General features: G+C 36.9%; 1 pseudogene; it reads right to left on the reverse strand.

Moving 5' to 3' along the window:
• Positions 1-3,946: 3,946 nt before the first annotated feature.
• On the reverse strand, positions 3,947-5,861 carry LOC144320034 (ribosomal L1 domain-containing protein 1-like; annotated as a pseudogene).
• Positions 5,862-6,061: the final 200 nt, after the last annotated feature.

Raw genomic sequence — 6,061 nt, forward strand, 5'->3', positions numbered from 1 at the left:
GATTTAAACATTTAATGAGTCACTTACTTGTATATGGATATTCGACTATGTTTTGAATTATTTTATTAGTTTAGATTCCTAGAAGTGGAATTATTGGCTCAAAGACCACAAATGTTTTGTTACACTTGTGTGTGACCATGTTATCATACTATCCTACTGTAAGTGTTGAACATCATGTCTATTTTAAATATTTACAATTAAATAGGTAAATCTTACATGTCTGTTTTCCTGTTGTTTTAATTCACATTCATTCATTACCTGAGAATTTGAACATTTTATGTTTATTAGCTATTCCTACTCCCTCTTTTCTGAACTATTCATGCCCTTTAACCATTTCAGAATAGATGCTTAATGCCTTGTCTACTAATTTGCAGGTTTGTTATAAATATTTTTAAATTCTTTTTTGGCTTGTTAATTTTGTTTATAAAGTTTTTTAAACTTCAGAGACCTATTTTATATTTGAATCAATCAATCAATATTTGAATATTGATTATAGGTAAGGAAAATAGTCTTCCTTTATGATAATATCTATCAAGTTTATGAAATTTTCCTCCATCAAAAGATTTGATGATTCATTTCTATTTTCTTAGAGTTTATGCAATTTTTTAAAAAGATTTATTTTTGTATTCATTCATTCATCCATTCATGAGAGACACAGAGAGAGAGAGGCACAGATATAGGCAGAGGGAGAAGCAGTCTCCTTATGGGGAGATCCCAGGACTCTGGGATCATGCCCTGAGCAGAAGGCAATGCTCAACCTCTGAGCCACCCGGGCATCCCTAGAGTTTATACAATTTGTCTAGATTTAATCTCAGAATATTGTGTGATGTGAGAATCAAAATGAACTTTTCCAAACCAGTTTTCATTTAGCAGATACATAATGACCATCTCTCCTATGAAGACAATCTTCTAGACACTGGTTGAAACTGGTAAACTAAATAAAATGCCTTGTGGATCTTACTATGTTCTAGTGGGGATGAAATCTCATCATTATTTATTAAATAATCTTCATCTTCTGGGAAGTGGGTGGGGGATAGGTAAAATGAGTGAAGAGGATTATGAGTACACTTTCTTTGATGAGAACTAAGTACTGTGTAGACTGTTGAATCACTATATTGTACACCTGAAACTAATATAACATTGTATGTTAATTGCACTGGAATTAAACTTTTAAAAAATAAAACAAAATGTATATTTATACCTGTGCATCAAAAAATCTGGGAGAAATGATGATAGGATTATCTCTAGTTATAAAGCTACTTTTTATTTTCCCCTTTTTATTTTTTATCTTGTCTAAATTTTTAATATTTATCATATATTAATATCCTATGGCATATAAAAAACAGTTATTTCCAGTCAGGGGAAAAAGTAAAAGAAAATATTTAAAGAAAATATCCAGTGTGTTAACAATAGTTGCCTCTATACAATGATTCTTCTTTTACCCTTTACTTTTTCATGCATTCCAACATTTCTTTAAAAAAGATACATTGCTAGGTACAAACTTCCAGTTATAAAATAAATAAATAATGAAGATGTAATGTTAAATATGACATGTTAAATATAGTTATGTATTTGTATTTGAAAGTTATTAATAGAATAGTATATTCTAAGAGTTCTTATCACAAGAATAAAAACACTTTTCTCCTTTTTAAGTATCTATATGAAATGATGTATTTTAAATAAATTTACAGTGGTAATTATATCATAATATATAAAAGTCAAAATATTATGCTGTACACCTTAAACTTTGCATACAGTGATATATGTCAATTATATCTCAATAAAACTGGAAAAAAGAAAAATAAATAATCTTAACCTTCCTTACTGGTTTTTATATTACTTTTACTATACAAGCTTTTCATATATAGAAGAATTTGTTTATAGAATATCCAATGTTTTCCTGATGTGTCCATATTTTTTCCAAAGGTGCTCTCTTCTATTCTATTACAGTGTCATACGTGTTAATATAAGGCAGACTAAGTCTATCGTGTTATCATTCCTTTTCAAAAAATTTTACTTATTTTAAGCAGTTTATTTTCCAATGAAAATTTTATACTTTTTCTCAGTTTCAAAACACTCTATTGGGGTTATGGTTAACATTTAATTGTACCTATAAATTTATTTGGAAACATCAAACAGGTTTATAATTGTAATATTTACATCTGTGAATATGCCATTCCTTTTCATTTATTAAACATTTTTTTTCTCAGTAAAATAATGCTGCTTTTCTTCAGTTAGATTTGAAGATCTACTGTTAAAATTAAAAAAAATAAGATTCTGTTGAGATTTCTCTTAGATTTGTTGTTTTTTCCCTCTTATTTTTTTTAAAAGATTTTATTTATTTATTCATGAGAGACACAGAGGGAGTCAGAGACACAGGCAGAGAGAGAAGCAAGCTCCATGCAGGGAGCCTGATGTGGGACTCGATTCCAGGTCTCCAGGATCACACCCTGGGCTGAAGGCAGACACTCAACCACTAAGCCACCCAGGCGTCCCAAATTTCCCTCTTATAAGTACATTTTTCTCACTCTCACCTCTAACTTACCAAGGACATTTCCATAGGAAAGCTCTTGTTGTATATTTGTCACGTGTTCATTAATTTTAATAGAGTTCCATAATTCTAATACCTATATTTCTCAGTTTCATAGATATACAATGATAACATGAGAAAATTGCCTTTCTTTTAATTATAGCTTTGCTTAACAGATTATTGAGATTTGAAACATTATTCAATAATAAAAGTTATAGTGGAAAATCTTTTATTTACTCAGAAAATTTTTTTCCCCCAAATCTGATCTAAATGAACAGGAAAAAGTACCTCCCTGAAATCTATAAACAGTATAAAGCCAAACAGAATATTATTATCAAATAATGAGTGAAGTGTGAACTAATACTTAGAATTAACATAATACACTGAACAACTTGTAGTAATTTTATGATTTTATGTACAATTATGTTCATTTTTTAAAAAGTAACAAAGTCCAAATTCCTCAAATTGTATAAATTAAATAAATATGTGCAGTTTTTGTATATCAATTATGCCCAATAAAGTTTTGGAAAAAAGAAATTTAAAAAATCAAAGAAAACGAGAAATTTTTCTACATTATATACTTTAGTTAATGCTTAATTTGGAGGAAATAATCTTTATATTTTATAAGGCACAATGGTTACTGGATTCTTTTTTTTAATATATATATTTTTAATTGAAGTTTGATTTGCCAACATACAGTATAACACCCAGTGCTCATCCTATCAAGTGCCCTCCTCAGTGCCCCACCCAGTTACCCCATTCCCCCACCCATCTCCCCTTCCACGACCCCATTGTTCATTTTCCAGAGTTAGGAGTCTCTCATGTTTTGTCACCCTCTCTAATTTTTCCCACTCATTTTCCCTCCTTTCCCGTATAATCCCTTTCACTATTTCTTATAGTCCCCGTATGAGTGAAACCATAGATGTTTGTCCTTCTCCGATTGACTTACTTCACTCAGCATAATACCCTCCAGTTCCATCCAGTCGAAGCAAATGGTGGGTATTTGTCATTTCTAATGCCTGAGGAATATTCCATTGTATACATAGACCACATCTTGATCCATTCATCTTTCGATGGACACCGAGGCTCCTTCCACAGTTTGGCTATTGTGGACATTGCTGCTATAAACATCGGGGTGCAGGTGTCTTGGTTTTTTACTGCATCTGTATCTTTGGGGTAAATCCCCAGCAGTGCAATTGCTGGGTCGTAGGGCAGGTCTATTTTTAACTCTTTGAGGAACCTCAACACAGTTTTCCAGAGTGGCTGCACCAGTTCACATTCCCACCAACAGTGCAAGAGGGTCCCCCCTTTCTCCACATCCTCTCCAACATTTGTGGTTTCCTGCCTTGTTAATGTTCCCCATTCTCACTGTGTGAGGTGGGATCTCGTTGTGGTTTGGATTTGCATTCTCCCTGTCATATTGGCCAATACACAGAAGGCAACTTAAAAAAAAAATGGATTTACTTCGAAACTACTGGTTCTCTAGCTCACGAACATACATCAGAATTATCTGCGGAGGTTTTAACAAATACTGAAGTCTGGGCCTCACTCCCGGAGAAGGCTGCGTGGCGGGGTGGGGGCTGGGGCGATGGCATTTTCAAAAAGCTCTTCGGAGAGTGCGGATGTTTCCTTCTGCTTGGGTCTCTTGATTTTCAGGCTGACTGGGGTACTTTGCACTTTTGGGGCCACTGCTTGGGAGTATGGGGAGCTTTTTTCGCAGATTTATTAGCAGTAGGAAAAAACCTGGCCCCTGGCTCTTTGGTTGTCTGTCTTGGGTCTTTTTTCCCCAGTGAAGAGTTTCTTTCTTTCTCTGCCTCTTCTTTGATTCTTGGCTTCTTCTCTGGGTAACTGGAGTCTTGGGCTCTGCAGCCTTCGGGGTCTCGAAACCGGAAAGGCCTTTCTCTTCTTCTTCTTCTTCTTTTTTTTAAAGATTTATTTATTTATTTATGACAGACATAGAGAGAGAGAGAGGCAGAGACACAGGAGGAAGGAGAAGCAGGCCCCATGCTGGGAGCCCGATGCGGGACTCGATCCCGGGTCCCCAGGATCGCGCCCTGGGCCAAAGGCAGGCTCTAAACCGCTGAGCCCCCCCAGGGATTCCCCCCTTTCTCTTCTTTTCACTGGTTGTGTTGGGACCAGGCCTCTTTTTCTGAGACTTCTTTCCTGCGACATGGTTTTGCATCTCTATGCTTTCTTTTGCTGGAGTCCTTATTGGTATGAGGAGCAGGATCTCGTCTTTGGACTCGTCTTACACCTTATGCTGGGTTTTTCCTCTACCAGCCTCTTCTCAGGAGCCTGCATCTTCTCCTTCTGGGGGGGGGGAGGGGCAGGGTCCTTCACAGCAGCATCACTAGTTTTGGGGTCTGTGTCCCCTTCCTTCCGGGCCGATGCAGCCTTTCTAGCCTGTTTCATATGCCTTTTGTTTTGTTCTCTTTTTGTTTTTCATGACACTCTTTTTGTTGTTGTTGTTGTTTGCTTGCTTCCTTTTTCTTCTGACTAGGAGTGCATATTCCCTTGGCTTCATCCTGACAGCTGACAAGTGAGGAAAAGACGGGCAAGGAGGCCTACGTCTCCGTCTTCACATAAAAGAGTTTCATGCTCTCCCACTTCTCTGGCAACTTTTGTGAAAGCCTCTTTGTCACAGAGATGATGTTATCAATGATGTGTTCAACCTCCATTCCAGTGTGGCCAGCGTGGATAGTATTGCAAGAACCACTTTTAGAGATGTTTAAGACAGTGCTACTATGCATTCATTAATCTCCCTGGATACATTCTTGGCCAGAAGGTTCACAGGTACCAGCATGTTCTTTCCGTGGTAGAAATGTCTCCCGAGGTGTGACGGTAAGAGCCACCTGATTCTCGCATCAGTAAGGAAGAAGTCAAAACTGCCCAAGAGGCACAGCTTGGCTTCATAAGCTTTATATGCCTTTTTTAGAGTTCGGAGGGGGATAATCTAAGAAACAGTTTTAATTCCATGCTTGTTCAAAAGCTTCTTGTAAAACCTTTCTGTCTTTTCAGGAGTTAAATTGGGTTCATCCTGGGGAAGTAAACAAGTATCTGTTAAATCTGATCGAATACCATGAAGCAAGGGCAGTCTGACCCTCAGTTCTTTACTTGGAATCTTCCATAATACTACCATTAAAAAGAGATTTTCATTCTCATTCAAAAGCAATCCATTTGCGTTCTTCCTGGACCTGGAGTGTGCCAACAGAGCTTCCACCACTTTTCTAATCTGCCCTTTGTCCAGCTGCCCCAGGCAGGCCAGGGTAGCTGGGGCAGAGGCTGAGGCTGCGGCTGAGGATGACAGTGTGGTGGAAGCTCAACCCTCCATATTTCTCTTGCCTTGTGCAAGCATGTGCAGTACCCAGGGCTGGCTCCTAAACAAGATATTTAAATTCGCTTTCAATATTAGAAGGAATTACTGTGGGTGGAGGGACATTGAGTGGTGTTTCAAAGGAAAAATTATTTATCCAAATGTGTATATACACCCAGAATGGAAAATAAGTTGGACACAGAACTAAATAAGCTTTG

This window comes from Canis aureus, chromosome 9 (assembly GCF_053574225.1).
Source record: "Canis aureus isolate CA01 chromosome 9, VMU_Caureus_v.1.0, whole genome shotgun sequence".
NCBI classification, from domain to species: Eukaryota; Metazoa; Chordata; class Mammalia; order Carnivora; family Canidae; genus Canis; species Canis aureus.